Source organism: Canis aureus, chromosome 31 (genome assembly GCF_053574225.1).
Source record: "Canis aureus isolate CA01 chromosome 31, VMU_Caureus_v.1.0, whole genome shotgun sequence".
Taxonomy (NCBI): domain Eukaryota; kingdom Metazoa; phylum Chordata; class Mammalia; order Carnivora; family Canidae; genus Canis; species Canis aureus.
The window spans coordinates 45,765,804-45,785,151 of NC_135641.1; the positions used below are offsets into that span (position 1 = coordinate 45,765,804).

Sequence of the window (19,348 nt, forward strand, 5' to 3'; positions counted from 1 at the left end):
ATTCCGAGCTGGTGGGTCATATGAGCTCTCTCACAACTTCTGGATCAAGTTTTCATTTCGCCTCTGCAGGTATAGTACAAAAACAGCCCTAGATAATATGTGAATAAATGGGTGTGGCTCTGTTCCAATAAAACTTTATTTACAAATATAGAGACCAGGGGCTGTAGTTTTCTGGTCCATGAGCTGGATTATTTCATTTAATAAAAATGAACTACAGCGTCTAAAGGGTTACTCTGCACTCAGTAGGTGCTCTTGGAGCGAATAAATAAAGGAACCCCAAATAATGCAGTTGGTGGAACATTTTAAATTCAAAATAGACAATTATCACAAAGTAATGTTACTGGATGATCTTCACTAGAATCGTGCTGACATATGGAAACTCTTGGTGGTCGGGGAGAGGGATAATGGGAAGCATGGCGTACACGTCTGAATTCTAATTAAGCCTGCTCATTTCTTGGTTTTCCATCTACAAATTATATTCCACCTAATTGACTTCCTGACAAAGGGTTGGTTGAGGAGTAATTTGTTTAATGTTTTGAAAAACGCTGCATAGATGCTAAGTGTTCTTGCAGAAGGAGGTTTCTAAGGAAGAACCAGCATTAAAACTGTGTTTTTTATTCCTGAGCAAAAGGTTTAGTTGAACGTCTCCTGGAAAGTGGCACTTTGCCCCCAACTCAAATGTCACCCTGTTCTCCCATTTTACTCAGGAAAACCTCAAATACATTGTGTGGGTGATATTGAGAGACGTCAGGATCAAAGCGTATTTAAAGTTGCTAAGAGGAAGCAGATGTTCTCCCTAACTGGGCAAAAGATTCTCAGAGTTTCCAGTGAAACATAAACTTCTCGAAGGCCCCATGGGATCATGCCTTAAAATGTCATGCTTTTGTTTATGCCTCCCATATGCAAAACAGTGGTGAAATGTGTTGTTCTGGGAGAGATGGAGGAAAGTTAATGAGCTAGAAACAATAAGGGACGCTATACTTGGAAAAAAATTGGAACGGATGTTATCCTTAAAACAAACAAAACAAAACAAAAAACTAGGGCAAGATTAGAATAGTCACTTCCCTCAATTCTGTTTCTTGTATATGTCTTTAAACATCTCTCTCTGAATTACCCTGGTTGGCTGGATTGCCAACGTGTTTTCTTTCAGATTTTCTGTTCTCCTGTTTTTCCGAGTAGAACTAAGTTAAGAAGTTTTTTCTTAGCCCCTATGGATTGTACCTTTTTCACTGCAGCTAGCAACCAAAATAGAGTTGCAAGGGAAAGAATGGTTGGTGGCTTTTAAACTCAAACTGAAATCCGGGGGCGAAACTAATGCTTTAAAGAGTGATCTGAATGCAGACAATTATGGTTTTCAGCCAGAAAGAAAGGTCCAGAGACTTGTATTCCTCCCTCATCATAGTAACGTCAAGTCGTTGTCCCTGTAGAAAAATCTAAATAACTGTATTATTTTATCTATTATATTTTCTTATATAAAAACTTGATGAGAAGGTAAATTTAGAGAGATGAGGGATCCCACAAGGTTCAAGACCAGCCTACAGTTGAAAAGAGGGGCAAGGGAGCAACGAGAATATTCTGGGTATCTGAATTACTGTAGAATGATTTATATGCTGAGAGTGGTGAACTTGGTTGTTTTTTTTTTTCTTCCTGTTTACTCTCTCTGGATAAATCGATGAGGGATTAGTTGGTCAAAGTTGACCAATTATAGCTCTAATGACTATAGCTGTTTAAGCCCACAATCGATGAATCTGGCTTTCCACTCATTTTGTTGAAGTTTATTAATTTAGGAGTAGATCCCAGTGCCGTCACTGGGAGTGAGGCAGATAAGTCTAGAGAAGGAGAGAGTAGAATCCTGAAAAGCAAAGAGCATTTATTTGAGGGACCGTCGGAAGGCTGGCTTGGCCTCACTCTAAGGCAGGGGAGGAAAGTCTACGCAGGCAATCAGGAGCATCCATCCCATCTACGTGGTTGGAGGGCAGCTCAGAGTGTGGGTGGCCCACCCTGGAAACCGTGTCCTAATCACACCGTCATGCGAGGTGTCACGTGCGACCTGGCTCGGACCGAAAGCCTGCGGTGAGGACGGCTTGGGGGTGAACACGTGCCCGCACAGGTGGGGGCACAGCGCAGACTCGAAGGCTCATCTCTGAAACGGGGGGTGCTGGTCACCGGCTGCTTCTTCCTCTTATCTCAAGGACCTAAAGGAACCGTGGAGAAAACTGTCAGACTCGGAGAACATTAGGGCCGGAAGGCACCTCACGATTCCATCTTCTGTGCACGGAAACACTGGAGTCCAAAAGCAAGGATTTCTTCCTCCAGCCCCTTTCTGCTGTTGTTGTCCTTTTCAACAGACGTGCGGAGTTTTCAGTTTACAAAGGGAGGCAGCTTCCATTAGTTTTTTCATTCCTACAGCAATCCTGCATTGTAACCATGTTATGTTAATAAATTCATTTTATAGATGAGACAATCAGAGTCCAGGGAGATGATGTGAACACTATCCTGGCCTTCTCCATCTCTTCACCTTATATTCACCGGGTCACTTAGTCCAGTGGAGACGAACTCTTCACTATATCCTCAGTTCTTCTCGGGTGCAGGTATCCCCACCATTCTGGTTACAGAAGCTCATGATTGACCCACTTGCTGCCAGGTTTGATCCAGACCCTGATCCTATGATCCCATCTCCAGATATACTAAAAAAAGAGAGAAAGAGAGAGAGAGAGAGAGAGAGATGATTCTGCTACTGCTCAGTTTAAAACCTTCAATCAATCCCAGAGGGCACGTCCTCGGCGTCCGGCCTCGGAAGCTCCTGAACCCTCTGCCTGTGGGTTTAGCCTCAGCACGCACACATTGTTCTCACCCCTCCTCTACCACAGCCGTCGCCTGGTTTCTACTTTTTGGCTCTCAGTGGGTCAGCTGGTAATGGGAGAATGACACGTAGCAGGAATGGGAACATCTCTTCCAACTTGTAGCTCAGTTGATTGAATCCATCTGAATCTCCTGGCTAACATGGTGCCAAATATTTGGTAGACGCTCAACAACAATTGGCCAGATGAATGGATGATGGAAAGATGAGCTCCTTTAGCTCTACTCAAAGCCAAAGCTGCAGCATCTCTCCTGATGGAAAGGGGCATGATTTACTCACCCCAGAATTCGGGACCTGTAATGTGATCAAAATGAAGGTTTCATTTAGGGATGTGGTTTTTCTCCAAACCTCTTCGAATACTCTTCAATCAGTTTAAGTTTTGTAGGTGTCGGCTGGTCTTCTCTTGTAGATAGTATGTATATCCTTTCTAGAACTTGACTTTTTAGGACACTTAATAAACACAGTATTAGTTTATTAAGTCCGGTATAAGTTGTGAAGCTTGGATGAATAAGCAGTAGGAAGCCTTTTTCTGAGTTTGACAGGAGTTACTTTCCAAGTATGGAACATTTTAATGTATGTCTGTTGTAATGTAGATGAAGATTCCATTTCTTCCATTATCAGAGCTGTGAAAAGAAGGACAGCTCTTTCATTAGCCTTCCATCAGGCCATGTTAACATGGACATTAACCTTCAGCAATGATTACTGACTTCTATTTTCCGCTGAACATATTAATCGTACGCTAATGTTTTGCTCTTATCAAGACAGAGGTTTATCAATTTCTTTTTTTTTAAATTTTTATTTATTTATGATAGTCACAGAGAGAGAGAGGCAGAGACACAGGCAGAGGGAGAAGCAGGCTCCATGCACCGGGAGCCCGATGTGGGATTCGATCCCGGGTCTCCAGGATCGCACCCTGGGCCAAAGGCAGGCGCCAAACCGCTGTGCCACCCAGGGATCCCCTATCAATTTCTTAATTGACCTCCAATACACTTGAAAATTAGGAATAATAAAAAAAAAAAAGAAAAGAAAATTAGGAGTAATAAACACATGCAAATTAAGGCTTGTTTATACTGAGCAGAAAAATCTTTTGGGTTGAACAGATTTTGGCCCACACACTGCCTGTATCCTTTGCTCCATTTTATTGTTGTATTAGTTTTTTTTTTTCTTTTTGGTCAAAAGCATGAAGAATTTGCAAGCTATAAGAAGTATTTTTTTTCCCCCTTGGTGATCTTGTACCTTTGATTTTATGTTATTTATTATTTAGTGGGTATTGATACAGTTTTAATAAACACTTTCACTTTGACCGCCAAAATGTTAGCTAGCTGGGCAGGGCTTGAATGTTCCTCTCTTGACGGTACTCTCACAACTAATACAGGTGAGTGACAGGAAAGGAAGAGGGGGATGGGACCCTTGGGGGACGTGAACTGAATGTGGAGCCTGCGACGGTCCTGCACGTCAGCCTGGGCCCTCCCGATTCCTTGGGGGGTGGTCACGTGTAGGATGGGTAGCAAACCTGGGCGTGGAGCCCACAGCTGCTGTGGATGGTGTGTCTCAGGCTGGAGCAGAGTCCCCGTATCTAGAAGCCCAGCTCAGTTGTCTTGATGAGCAACAGCCCAAACGGCCGAGGCCACTGCTGGTCTTACTTGGGCCGCGCCATTCCCATGCCAATTCTGGTGGAGCAAAGACCCTCTGTGATGCCACGTCCCCTGCCACTAACTGCAGTCCAGGCTGTGGGTTAAGAGTGGAGTGATTTCCAGGCACCTTGGTGGCTCAGTGATTGAGCGTCTGCCTTTGGCTCAGGGAGTGACCCCGGGGTCCTGGGATCGAGTCCCACGTTGGGCTCCCTGCAGGGAGCCTGCTTCTCCCTCTGCCTGTGTCTCTGCCTCTCTCTGTGTCTCTCATGAATACATAAATTAACAACAACAACAAAAAAGAATGGAGTGATTTCCACGACCGAGGTCCAGCGACCTGGCCGTGACTGAGCTAAGAGACCCTGGTGTCTGCTGCCCGGCTGTGTTCTGCTCATCACCTGCTGTGAGCTCTGAGGGACTGCAGGGCGCGGGTCATCACCTTTAGGATACTTCCATCTGGCTGGCCGTTGCTGTCTACCTGCCCTACTTTGTGTCTCTAATGTACACACCCCCCTAGGATGACTGCAGCCACCTGAGTCCTGCACCATTGTGCCTCTCAACCTGATGCTCAAATACTGGATCTGGATCTTGTCCGTGTGGACCTTCTTATCTACCCCTGCCCCTCACCAGGTTTGCTGCTGCACCTGGGTCAGTTCCCCTAGTCCCTGCTCTGAGGAATTAGAGCGCTCTGCCTATTTTCCCTCTACCTCCTCCCATATTCCTAACTACCCATCATGACTCCTGCCCAAGGTAGCCTAAGTTCTGAAGGTTCTAAAGCGCTATTAGTGTGCTTGGTTTGCCCATTGATTTGTAGGTGACAGATATGTGTCAAATGGATTTGTCCCCAGGGGGAAAAAATAATTTGTTCTAGAAGCAAGGAAATAGGGAGCCTTGGGCAGGAATGGAGGTTTCAGTAGCCCGTAAACTTTCTAATCTTACTTTTAACGTATGAGGTTTTCTTACCTGTCACAGCCTTGCTGCCGTCAAAGGCCTTGTTATTGTGTGTCAGACCTTTAACAACTCAAGGTTAGCAGCAGGAGTAGAAGCAGAGTCAAGATAGAAGAATTAAGCATGGGCCCCTTGGATGTGAGAAAGTGGCAAGGTATGACATGTCATGGGCTATTGGAAAAGCCCCCATCTGAATGGGCGTAGACATGGTCTGAGAAGCAGTGACTTGCACCTGTGCATGATGAGCCCCGAGAATGACACCAGGGCAGGGGGGCGACCTGTGGATTGTGGCATTGTTCTAACAGGAAGGGTCCCTGAGGTAGGCCTGGTGATTTAGATTCTTGGGAAGGATGCAAGCATATTTCTACAGGTTGTAAGTGATCTGGAAGTTTCAGGAGAAAGCTAAAGACAGTTGAATGTAGCCTAGTTTATTGGGGGGTGCTCTAGGCTGCATTTATTTAGTTGGCACTTAACGTGGCTAAATTTCTTGTACCACGTCAACAGATGGAAAGAAGAAACTTGAGCTATTGTCTTTAGTTTAGATTTCCTAAAAGTGAGGTCCAGGAATTAGCTGGGTCAATATTCCCTGGGTTGCTTGTAAAAATGCAGATCTCTGTGACCCACCTGAGACCTACTGAATGAGAATATAGTGGCATCTGTGAATCTGTCCTGGTCTTACATACTCTGAAAATTGAGGATGGATTTGGGGACCTTTTAATTTTGTTCCACCCAGGGCGGATTCTGAGAACCTGCATATAAATGGCACATAGAATGGGCCCTGTTCAGAATAAGAAGTCAGCGAAAAGGTTTGTTTTATTTATTTATTTATTTATTTATTTATTTATTTATTTATTTATTTATTTTTATTATTATTATTATTATTTTTTAGCGAAAAGGTTTTAAGACATTTTTGAGTATAGGGAAATGCTTTTGCTCTATGAATATACTTCTGGCCTTCAGGGATGAGAAGGGTCGCCCCTAAGTCTACTGAGGGGAGGACATGACCGGCAGGTACACAGGGTAGATGGTAGAAGTTCTACTGGGAATATCCTGGGAACCAAGGGAGCTCAGAAGGTCTTCAGGAATTGGAGAGACAACCAAACTGGTGCTCATTCTTTGGATTTCTATTGTTAGGGCTTGTGAGTGATGAACCTTGAAACAACTCGCCTAAGATTAACCCTCAGGATGGTTTGAGGGTTGAACAGAGCTTCCCCCACCAGAAATTATTGTCTATGAATTCCTTCACTGAGGAATTCAAATTCCTTAAAATTAGAGACTTTCAAGGAGAGTAGAGCTGTGTAGCTGGTATCCACAGTCCTGAAAACAGGGTTATGTGTCTATTAAATGCCCGACAGGCGTCTCATATGGCTGAGGAGTGATTATCTACATTTGCACGATGCAACTACGGTAGGCACTAGCTATCAGGGGCAACTTCAACTTGAATCAATATTAAAAGTTCTGTTCATCAAGTCCCACTAGCACATTTCACGTGCTCAGGAGCCACACATAGCTGTCACATTGGATAGCTCCGATGTCGCAGGACATGCTCTTGGTCAGCACTAATCTAGAAGAAGTAGATTTGGTGGGGAGAGTGAGCAGGAATGTTTCTCTCTACTGACAGACGCTGGCCAGCACAGGGTGGGGAAGGTAGACCAGGAAAACAGAGGTAGCCTTAGTGTTGAAAAGATGAGATCTAATCCTGGGTGCACCAGGTTTGACCATTTTCAGCCCATAAAACCGAACCAACACTGTAGTGTATTTCCAGTTTACGTCTGGGCCAGTTCCCAGGGTGAATTCCTGATGCTGCCCTGATTCTGAGTCCAGTTTCCGTGTTTGGAGGGGTCGTGTGTCGGGGGGCCAGGGGGGAGGCTGGCGTGGTGGCCCACCAGGGAATGTACCTGTTAACTAACATGTGGCTTACTTGTGAAGTTGCTAGTTGGGAAGTGGGCTTGCCTATTTGGGTTAGAAGGGCTGAGTCCCTCTGGGGTCCCTGTAAATGCTAATCCCTCCGAAGAATGCAGCTTTGGGGAGGACCCGCAGGAAGCCAGGTGCCTGCCTCCCCCAAGGCACCCGGCAGAGAGTGCAGGTGTGGAGACCGAGCTGGGCTCCGCAGGCCAAAGCCACCAGTGTAAAGGAAGTCTCGGCGCCCCTGCGCGTGGGGAAAGAAGAGGGGAGGAAGTGCAAGAGGGTAAGCCACAGGTTTCTAGCAAAACTAACTCTGTTTTTGTTCAGAGTCTCCTCCCTCCCTCCCCCGGCCTCCGGTGTGGATCCGGAAAGGCGCCGGTAGGCAGCGGGCCGTGGCCCTGGACCGCAAAGCCAGCCTTGCCCCATAACTAAGGCTTTCTCTTCTCGGGCCAGCTCGCCTGACTGCCGCGTTCCCTGTGGGTTCTTTCCCACGGGGCTCTGGGGTTCCCGAAGCTCAGTCCCGGGCAGATCTGCCCGCCTGGAGCCAGACACAGCTGATGTCAGGCGCAGGCCACGCAGCCGCGCCGCCCGCTCCGACGAGCCTCGTGGGCAGCCTGGCACGTGCCAGGCACGTTGGGGGATGATAGTTGATTCTCACCATAAACCCAGGGGAGACGAGCTGTCATCTCCACTGCACAAGGAGCTGAACTGGGGTTCCAGGACGTCACATGACTTCCCCGAGGTCCTCAACCCGCCTTGCTGGATAGAGGATTTGAACCGGTCACAGCTGATACCAACACCCACTTGTGTTTCCGCTGCTAAACTACATTGTTCATGAGGGCCTGAGAGCACTTGAAATTTGCGGCCGAGCTCTTTTCACCATAGGACTTAGTGCTTGGAGAAAGGAGAGATTGGACGTGACAAGATCTGGTGGCTAATGTTATATGTCAGTTGGATTGGGCCATGAGGTGGCCAGGTATTTGGTCAAACACTATTCTGGGTGTTTCTGCCAGGGTGTTTCCGGTGAGGCTGACATTTTAATCCAGTAGAACAGATTATTCTCCATCATGAGATGGGCCTCATGCAATCAGGGGAAGGCCTGAACAGAACAAGAGGACTGGCCTCCCTGAGCAAGACTGTCTTCACGCTTTATCTGCAGCATTGGCTGTCCTGGGTCGTCAGCCTACGGCCCACGCTGCACATCTGGACCTGCCATCCTCCACGATCACGTGAGCCAATTCCTTGTAATAAATCTCCTTATGTAACAATACGTGCATCCTATTGGTTCTGTTTTTCTGGAGAATGCTAATAAACATGAGGTAAAAGGAGACTGAGACTCTTCCACATTGAACAAGATCCAGATCCTTGACAGGCACCCTTGCCGATTAGTTATTATAAGCACTTTCCAAAGCACTTAAAGTTAAAATTCTAGCTGTTTAGAAATTAAAAGGAATGAGAAGAAATGATTTCAAATGGGAGCCAGGCATGAATCTGTTTCGCCTAGGCATCTCTTTTCCTATATAGGATATTCAGGATTTCTTGAAGCTGACCTAGTTCTGTACAGATAAAATTCATAATGGTTGTGCAAGTCAAAGAACAGTCACTTGGTGTGTATAAAAATTCAGTAAAAATTGAGTAGACACGATAAACGTTCATTAGAAATTCAGCAGATAAGTGAGCAATTGGAGCAGATTTGGAGAAAACCATACAATTTACAGATGGGTCAGCACAGTATCAACTGTGGGCCAGGCCTCCGGTGGGAGCTGCGAGCAAAGCTCTCATAGGGACTCCTTTCTCAGCAGTTTGCCTCTGCTTGTGCTGGTGTCTAGGGTCGTTGTGGTGGGTCCTTGACATCTTTCTGTTTCTTTGTGGGTTGTCTGCAAGGTACACCACCGTCATCCACTGCTGGCCATTCTCCACGCCCCAGTGCTTAGGTGAGTCACTTGGAAAATGTTGGGAGAAAACCTATAGTTTATCCTCCCATAATATGCTTGACATGAGCTGGTGAAAACTATAGCACAGGAGCACGTCTGAACCACAAACTCAGGAGTTTGATGGGTTTACATGAGCTTTGTCATGTGGCTTGTAAGTTTTGGAAACCCAAATTCTAAGCATTCTGCATTAATGGGAGCCAATCAACTTGATAATTCAAAGGATTCCGAGCAATTTTTTAATGTCATTTTTTTTCTTCCTAGATCTTAAGGTTTTCAAATTGGTGCAGTAATTTAGCCACAAGTTTTACGGTTCGGTATGTGCATATTGGATGCTGTCCTTCTTGCTCTTTTTTTTCCCCTTTATTTCATGAAAGTGGTCATGCCAAGTCCCTGATTGTTGTCCTAGATGAGACTGTTACCCCGATATCATCTAGCCATTTGGATTCACAGCTTACACTGAGGCAGGTTACTCCAAGCAGTGGCCTAGTTAAATGATTTCCTTGAATCATTTCTAGGTTAACCAGTTTATAACCAGGGTTATAAATTTTTCATTCCACGAATGAAACCCATGCTTTGGGTTTACCAGATGACCAGCTAACCAATTTAGCTTTAGAAAACAACAACACAGGTGGGAGCTATTAAAGATTTTGAAGAGGAATTTAAAAAATAATAAAGTCCTACTTTAAATATATTATGAAGAGAAGATAAAATTGCAGATTTCCGTGTTTGGCCCAATATGTTTTTTTTTTTTTTCCCATGGAGATTTAGTTATGAATGGTCTTGAGGATCTGTGTTTGGGAAGCTCACACGGATTCTTACTAAACCAGAGTGCATTTTCACATGCGATGGACTGGTGCACGCAGTTAGAATGCAGCCCTCGTATCACATCAGAAGAGTTTATGTAAAGATCTGGATTGTAGACATATCTGAGAGGTGTCTTTGATGTGAACTTCTTCATCAAGCCTTGCATCCAAGCCCTGAGCAAGCCCTGTTGCTCCTGTCCTCCCACCTATCTCTATTTGCACTATAAACCCTCAGTCCAGTTCCGATCGTCTTTCCAGTTATGCAATAGACTCCTGACATGTGGCTTGGCTTCCACTACCCCTCATCAGTTGAGTCTCTGCAGGGTTCAGAAATACCGCTTGGATTAAACTCCCACCTCCCGTCCACAGCCCCAGCCTATGTGACCCCTTCTCCGCCCACCCCCTCCTTCCTCACTGCCCTCCGGCCTTCTTCACTCCCAGGCCTTTGGATGTGGCTCCCTCCACCACGATGCACCTCACCAAGCACACACACATTTGCTCTCTTTCTGACTAGTGGGTGAGCACCTTCTTAGCTTTTAGAGGTTAGCTTAGATGTCACTTCGTTGAAGTCTTCCCTGATTATTCAGTTTGTTTATTTCCTTGATAGCCCTCAGCACACTTTGTACTTAAGAAATTGTTTTATTCGCTTGTTCGTCTGTGCATGGATACTCTAAGTTCCTTGACTGTAGGACTATGTTGCCTTGTTTGGCGCCGTAGATTTGGTGCCTGCAACATAGAGGGTGCGGCTGGATTATTGGTGGAATGAAAAATCTATAACAGTGACAAGTGAGGAAGTAGTTAATTGTTTTTAATAAAGGACTCACCAGAGGATCATGCTTTGGGTTTACCAGATGACCGTACTTTAACCGATGACCGTACTTTGGGCCATCACCACACTTTGTTCATATAAATATAATTCTTAGACAAAATTTTAAGAGTCTATCTGTGACAAAAGGTGAGGTGCACCTGAAATTTTGTGCTGAGTTGAACTTTGACTTTGTTTAAAATACTTATAGATATTTCCTGATTTGAAAAGGAAAAAAATACATCCGTATACATCTCCTGTCTATCAGACTGTATCTCCCAGGCTCCCTCTAACTTATTTACACAGACAAATGCCTTCTTTTATGTTATATGGGTACTTGTGAAAGTTTCTTGAGCACTGAAATTTTCTAAATCGAATTACATTTCCTGTTATTTATATTTTATAGATAATTTGTCTTAATTTCATTGATTTTGTTAGGTATGGCTTCTAATTACCATCCTCTATCCTACCTTAATCTACAGTATATATATTTATACTTAAATGCACCAGAGGAAATGCTACATAAAACAACTCAGAATTATTTTGTAAATAAAGTTATTAGACAAAGAGAACAACTTTCACCTCCTGCATCTGTTGATGGTGTATTTAGATATTCTTGGGTCTCCTAGAGTCAGATTATACTTAGCTCCTCTTTCTTTGTAGGATTTTGCAACACAGACAGAAAATATAGGTTGAGATGAAATAATAAAAAAATGATTTGGAGAGTTGTGTTCTCTATGACTTACAACAAACCACAACCTCCCCCTCCCCCACACAAAGAAAAAAACCCACCCTAGCTCCTGTTTGTGTTTAAATCCTCAACTTAGAGATTTGTTTGAAGTCTAATTCCCAATCCAGTCTTAGGAGGCTCTGGCTTCTGTTGTGGGTGTTGAACTGGCACAGTTTCTGTATGTATTACTTATGCCTTCCTTGGGGTCTGAACTGAAAGCCTCATGGATTTAGAGATGGATTAACGCTGGCATTTGGGGTATTACAGATGGAACACTGTGGAACCGTATTTCAAATAACTACAATGTGTGTATTTCATTTGTCTTCTGTAGTTCCTGAACGTGAAAGGGAAAAATATTTTGCTACTTCTGTTGAAACCAAATTAGAGAAGTTACATGACCGTGATTTTAAAGGTTTGGGTTCACGCATTTATATTAGTAGATTTTTCGTAATCAACCAAATTAATTCTTTTGGCTACAATGTTTTAATGTGCCTTTTGCCCAAATCTCTCACTGCAAGGCAGACAGGGTATCAGCTAATTGTGTTTCTTCACAGGTTTGACTGAGCTTTTCAAATGAGCAGAGACCTACTTATTTTATTAGCCTAAGTATTCAAATCTGATTAATATTTGGACACTGTTTAGTTAGCAGGAAGAAAAAGAGTTTTCAAAAATTAGTCCTGTCATATTTTAGGAAGCAGTTTTCAAATGTGAAGCACGGGGGCTTCTCAGCTGTCCTCACGGAGGGCCTGGAGAGCTCGCGCCGGGGAGGCGGCCGGGGAGCAGGTGCACGGCTGTGGCTGGGGGGGGGCCGGCGGGCAGCACTAGGGGCCCCGCCTCCGTGACCCTCGGGGCGCGATGGAGAACCACGGCGATGCCACCAGCCTCAGAGACCCGTTCCCACGGAACGAGACACCTCGGGGACAGCCCCTGGCAGAGGGAGAGCGGGGGTAAAGGGAGGGATGAAGAGGGAAGCGAAAGGGTGAGAGCGGAGGGGAGGCCGCGTCTGCTTTACCCGGCGCAGTCCAGATCCTTCTCTCTCCTTCCCTGAGTCAAGCCGCCCTGGAACTCCTTTCCGACCCGGCTGCTCCGGCCCCTTTTTCCTCCTGGCCCCGCTTCCCATCAGGGTCCGGCTGTCTTTTCTAATATAAAAGCGGGGACGGGGCGGGGGGGTCTTGCCACCTGCCTGTTTCTCAGGCTTGCCGCCTCCCAAACCTGCATGGTGCCGGCCCTGGGCCGTGAGGACAAAGCGCTCCTCGGGGCTTCCCTGGTCAGGGCACCTGGGGAGCCCTGGGATGCCCTCCTCATTTTCCTGTCCTTGTTGTCGTCTTCATCTTCATCTTCATCTTCATCATCTTCTTCTTCTTTTCTTTTCTTTTCTTTATTTTTTCTCTCTTTGTCTCTTTTTTTCTTTCTTTCTTAACCAGGACAATGTGGCCCACTTACCTCTACACAAGCTGTTGGCTGTTGAGTAATTCGGTGATGGAGAGGGCTTGGGGCAGAGCTGCCCAACAGAAAGATAATGGAACCGCAAACGTGGACCACATGTGTAATCTAAGTTGTCCGCTAACCACATGCAAATAAAAAGTAAAAAGGTGGGATTAATTTTAACAATATATTGTATTTAGCTCAGTATATCCAAGATATTTATCACTTCATTATGCAATCAATATTATAAATTATTAATGACATATTTTGGGGGCACATTTTGATTTGGAATAGTCACATCTCAAGTGCTCAGTGTGTCTAGTGGCTGCTATATGGTAGAGGGCAGGTTTAGACAGTTTCTCTTTTAAAGCTGTACAAGAATTTTAGGAATAGGTTAAACCATCTCTCCCCAATTCTCCATATGAAGAAAGTGGTGCATAGGCAGACAAAGTAAATTGACTAATATTATTGCCCAACTGGTTGGTGCCACAGTCAGAACTTGAACTCTGTTCCCTTGACTCCATTCATCGTTTATTTTCAATTAAACGTCTAACTTACAGATTCCATTTTAGAGGTAAAGATAGGGAGACAAACCTTAAGAGGCTCTTAGCTATAGGAATCAAAGTGAGGGTCGCTGGAGGGGAGTGGGTGGGGGACGGAGTACCTGGGTGATGGGCACTAAGGAGGGCACATGATGGGATGAAGGCTGGGTGTGATATGCAACTGATGCATCACTGACCTCTGCATCTGAAACTCATGATACACTATGTCAAATAATTGAATTTAAATAAGGTAAAAAAAAAATATGCAGAAGCTCAGATGAGTGAAGTCACAGTACATCTCCCTGAGAGGAATGGAAAAATTCCTCCAAGAGTAAAATGACAAATTCCGGACAGGATTATGTGACAGGGTGAGTAAGACACCAGCTCATTAATACCATAAGGAACAATTCTTGCAAATTTTATTGACAAAAAAGTTGTATTTCAACTTGAAAGTGGTATTAATGGTTCTTGGAGTGCATAGCACCATGCCTGGCCTGTAGAATCTCTCCCAAACCTTTGCTCAATTTAAGCACTTAGTAAAAAGAGTAGAAAATTAAAACTAGACTAAATATTGGAAATCATTTAGTTAGGCTATGATGCTAAGGTGCCCAGTAACTCAACACATTTTAATACTTTCCCCGCCTTTTCATGTTTCAGATGAGAGAAGTGACTTGCCCAAGTAGTGCGGCTGCGAATTTATAGAATCCAGGTCTCTGTAGACTGCCTAGTGATTTTTTTAAATGATTTCATTTATTTATTCATGACAGATACAGAGAGAGAGAGAGAGAGGCAGAGACACAGGCAGAGGGAGAGGCAGGCTCCATGCCAGGAGCCCGACGCGGGACTCGATCCCAGGTCTCTAGGATCAGGCCCTGGGCCAAAGGCAGGCGCTAAACCGCTGCGCCACCCAGGGATCCCCCCTAGTGATTTTTTTAAAAACATGATTTCGGCTCCTCTGATCAGAGATGAACTTATACCTAAGCCATGTCTCATGGATGGAGGAAGCTTGGGACCTCAAGACATGACATTTAAGCTGGAAATTTGGGAAAGCACTTGTGGAGAGAGAGACCTCTCTGTTTCTTGAGGTTGCTACTAAAAAGCTAGGGGAATACAGTTATTTTGGTCTCGTCTAGTGCTCTGTATTTTTAGGATCTCCCGTGAAGAGCTCCCTTGAGGCGCATGCTGCACTTGGCATGCCAAGGAACCTCGGGCCGCCTGCTGCAAAAGCAGTTGACAGCATGACAAGACCTCGGGTGTGTGTGTACCTGTGAAAGCCCGGGTGCTTATTCAAGACACTCTTGCTTTCTGACTCGAGGTTGCCTCATTCTTTCTTGAGCCCGAACGGTTCTAGCACTGAACCTGGGCAGCTGTCAGGATGGAGCCATTTCTGTCCAAACGCGCTGCAGGCCTCAGCCTGCCAGGTGTCGAGCCCTGACGCTGGCTTCCAGGTACTGCAGGGTATGTTTGCAGGAGCGAGGGCCGGGCAGCAGCGTACGCGCGGGGAAATGTGGTGACATCAGGACGCCGTGTGACTTGGTGTAGCACAGTGAGGCTGCGCTGAGAAGTGAGGCGGAAGGAAATATCCCCAGGATAAAAAAGAACAGGATGAAAAATCCTGGCTAAAAAACAGATATGGATTTTTTCCTTCCCGGACAGATGTTAAATAGGCTTCACTTGTTCAGTGGGGTCTGGTAATGAAAGCTGGCAGGATAGGAAGGTTGTTTCCGGTTCGACTGTCTCCCAGGGTCACAAAAGCCTTCTGTTACGCCGCGTTCCCGCCAGGAGCTGCCCAAGTCGGGCAGTCGGTCTAGCGAGTACCCTTCCCTTTGCAGGTTACTTGGGACGCAAAACCTACCAGTCAGCAGAGCGTGTATTGGACGTCAGGTGATGTTTACCTAGTTCTGAAGACATAGCCCCAAACTGTGATTCCTAAGTGACGGATTCAACACTGTTTCATTAGAAATTCGAAGCAAGAGGAAGGAAGCCGTACGTCCCTCCTCTCACCCTTTCTCTCTTGGCGTGTGCGTGTGCACGCGTGCACGTGTGGGCAGCCGTGTCTGTATAACACTGTGCGGTGAGCTGAGCATCACAGACTGGAAATACTGGTGGGCTCCTGCCGAGCGCGGCTCCTGTGCTACCTCGCCCCCTCGTCGGGCGGAGCGTGTTCTTATTTGCAGACTTCCACCAACTATCCCGTTAGCTGTTGGAGGGCAGCAGCATCACAAAGCAAACGCCGGAGATGTAATTAAATCTTGGTGAAGACGAGATTACAGAAGTGTGATTCTAGAACTAATCCATTGGTAATCGCCGTGTGTCCCCAGTAACAGACTTTACTCTGGATGGTTCCTTGAAAGAGATTATAAACTTCTCGTGCTCATAGAATAACCAGAACAACCTCTCTGGCGGGGGGTCGGGGTGGGGGTTGGTGCTACTTCAACCTTAAACTAAAGTATTCTGTACAACCAATGACAAAAGTGGAAAAAGCAAGAACCTTGGGATTCATCTGATTGGGTTAGGATCCCAACTTCACCACCTACGACATGTGGACTCAAGCAATTTACTAATCTCGCCAAGCCCCAGGTTTCCCATGTGTATAACGGGAACAATCGCACCTACGTCTTAGGATCCTTGTAGAGACAAGTGAGTCTTGCATGATGTTTGGCTCCTTAATTGGTGATGTATTAATGGTTACTATGGTAACGATGAAGACAAAATTCCAGCATTGGTTCTGGTAAACTATTAGCGCCTTTTGTCTGTTTGTTGAGACTTGGTGACATTACACCAGAGCAAGGATGCTATATGGCCAAACCTAAGTGGTCAGCACAGAAGACAAAAATACCTCTTTCTACCCACATTTATCTTTGAACAAAACCATAAAAGCGAGTTCCATTCTCCTCTCTTTTGATAAAAGCAAAATGTATTCACTCTAAGTGGCTATTAGAGAGCCAAACTCCGTACAGCCCATTCCATATAATAGGTACTCAAAACTCATTCACTCTGTAATGGCTTAATATTTTCTGTCCAGTGACTAGTGGTGGTGTAGGCTCCTAATAAAACATTACATCAACTCTTGAACTTCTGAATCTTCCAAGCAGATGTTTTCCTAACATTCTGTAAATACTCCAATCATCTCAAACTGCTGGGATTTCACCTTTGTACCATTTTTAGAAATTTGCCCATTGAGTAATGGGCCTGTCTAATCTGTTTGACGTTTATTGGTGCTCCAAGGGTAGCAAGGTTGGGAGATGTAGCAGAACACAGTCTAAATAAATCAGCGGAAGAAAGCAAACCAAATCACAGGGGGAGATTACAGTGTCCAAATCATTTATACACTGGTGATTACCATTTCACCTGGGTCCAAGTGATGTCACACGAGAGTCTCCAAAGCCCTAGGAATCATTCATCAATCCGCCAAACCTGCTCATCCATGGTTCCACACTGAAACCGACCGGTGTGCTGGAGACTCACAATAGTCTAGGGCGGGAAGAGTAATTAGTGAGGAGGAGGAACATGGGGAGAAGAAAAGGGACTGGGTTTGAGGGTTTCTGGCACCACATCCAGTATTATTAGGTGTGTGAATTTAAGGGAGTCACTTTGTATCTCGGGGCCTCAGTCTCCTTCACAAGGAAACGTGGGCATATCTGTGTGTTCCTGTGTTTTTGCAAGTGTGCACGTAGGGGAAATTGGCTGTGATTTTCATAGTTTTAAAAGGATCCAAAAAAATAAATAACTAAATAAATAAATAAAAGGATCCAGAACCTCTATTTCGAATGATGTGTAAGTCAAAACTCAACATAGAAAACTGATAAAAGCAGTATTAAATGTTTGGGGAAAGGGACCAGAGCAGACTGGGCTTCTCACATCTCATGGCAGCTCTAGATAGACTTGCATGGATACCTAGAGTTCTCTGGACTGTGGGATTAAATGACCTGTAAGGTCTTACCAACTCCAATTTTATTTAGGTCTGTGGGAAACTTACCCCCACGGATAAAATGTTGGACTTATGCAAATAACTTATCAATTTTTAAATTTATTAATTTGCAAATTATGCAAATGTATCAAATAATTATTAAAATAACCTAGCTTCAAGTTATTGAAGCTATAGCTCAAGTTATTAGCTTCAAGGCTCAAGAATCAGTGGTTTAAGGTATTTTTTTTTTTTTTACTAATCTACAGTCTGAATTAACATAAATACCTCTTGTGTTTTACGTCTACCACCTTTATCATCACTGTGACAAATGGCCAAATTGCATTCTCCGCTGTAAGCTCCCTGGAGAGTCAGCTTCCAGCTGGAATGGGGAAAGTCCCAAGAAAGTGTTTCTCTATCCTAACAATGAAAAAAGTCAGATCGCCTACAAAATCATAGATGTGTTTCTAACCCATTAGGGACTTGAGGGATTCAAAGAAGCCTAACTGAACCAAATTCCAGAAAATTCAGGTACTTCCTAGGGGAGCTAGAGAGAGACCCAGAGATGCCGTCATTGTGGTGGAAGAGCTGGAGCTGGAGAGAATCTGACACGGACTGGAGAAAGGGAAAGCTAGGCAAACCTCCAATGAAACTCTAACAGCTGAGTCTAAGGTGGCACCATGGCTTGGGCTCCTGGGGACTCCACGCGTGGAGCAAGCCTGTATCCATCCATCGGCTCTCTCCCAGGAGGCGTCCCCAAGTAAACGGCCTAGGCGATAAAGACTAGAGGCAGAGCAGGAGGGCTGAGAGGGGTAACTCAGCAGGGGTTCCTCACCAACCCTCAACTAGACGGCGGCTGAACGTTGGGGGTAAGCTCGCCCGCAGGGAAGAGGGCGAGCTCTCAGGCCCAGAAAGCCGGGGCTGGGGTTTAAATTCCCCAGCAATTTAACACTAGAGACTCCTAGAGTTCTCCAGGGTCTCACAGGTTCTCAGATTTCAAACCCAGATGAGAAGAAAGTCCCCATTCTGCCCAGGAAACTTATAAAGCCAATGGTGACCTGACTCTAATTGTGCAAAAGACCTTATCAGCCGGGGGGCAGATTGAATGAGGCACACGGTACTGGTAGCCTGACAGAGATATCCCTTCTGGGGTGAGGGTGTCGTGCAGATATTATATCTTTAAAAATCTTTTTAATTGAAGTGTGGCTAATACACAGTGTTACATTGGTTTTGGGCCTACGAAGTACTGATTTGAAGGCCTGTAGGCCCCCCACAAATGCAGCTACCATCTGTCCCCACACTTTTTGGGGATCGTATTTGCCCTGTTGCACCTCTTATCGCTGTGACTTACTCATAACGGGAAGCCTGCGCCTCTTGTTCTTCACCTGTTTTGCCCACAACCCCCCATCCTCTTCCCTCTGGCGACCATCAGTTTGTTCTCTATACTTAAAGTTCTGTTTCCTTGTTCATTTGTTCGGTTTAGATTCCAAATGTAAGTGAAATCATAGGATACTTGTCTTTGTTTGTTTGGCTTATCTCACTTAGCATAATGTTGTCCATGTTGTCACAAGGGGCAAGATCTCATTCCTTTTTTCTGGGTGAGTAATATTCCACTGCGTGTGTGTATATCCACTCTAGCTTCCTTATCCACTCATCCATCAGTGGACACTTGGGCTGCTTCCATATCTTGGCTGTTGTAAGTAATGCTGCAATACACATAGCAGTGTGTGGATCTTTTTAAATTAGTGTTTTCATTTTCTTTCTTAGTAGAATTACTGGAGGGCATGGTATTTTTTGAGGACTCTCCACACTGTCTTCCACAGTGGCAGCACTAGTATGTGTTCTGACTAACCATGTA

The 19,348-nt window shown here is 45.1% G+C and overlaps 2 long non-coding RNA genes across 5 annotated transcripts in view; one reads left to right on the forward strand and one right to left on the reverse strand.

Moving 5' to 3' along the window:
• LOC144302754 (uncharacterized) overlaps positions 1-19,348 on the forward strand; it is a 192,720-nt gene that overhangs the window by 165,994 nt on the left and 7,378 nt on the right. The gene's annotated exons all lie outside the window — the stretch shown is intronic.
• Positions 10,701-16,266, reverse strand: LOC144302753 (uncharacterized). The gene is made up of 3 exons (XR_013369804.1): positions 16,200-16,266; positions 13,060-13,179; positions 10,701-10,852 (listed from the first exon to the last, which is right to left on the reverse strand). It is a non-coding gene; the product is annotated as an uncharacterized LOC144302753 (long non-coding RNA).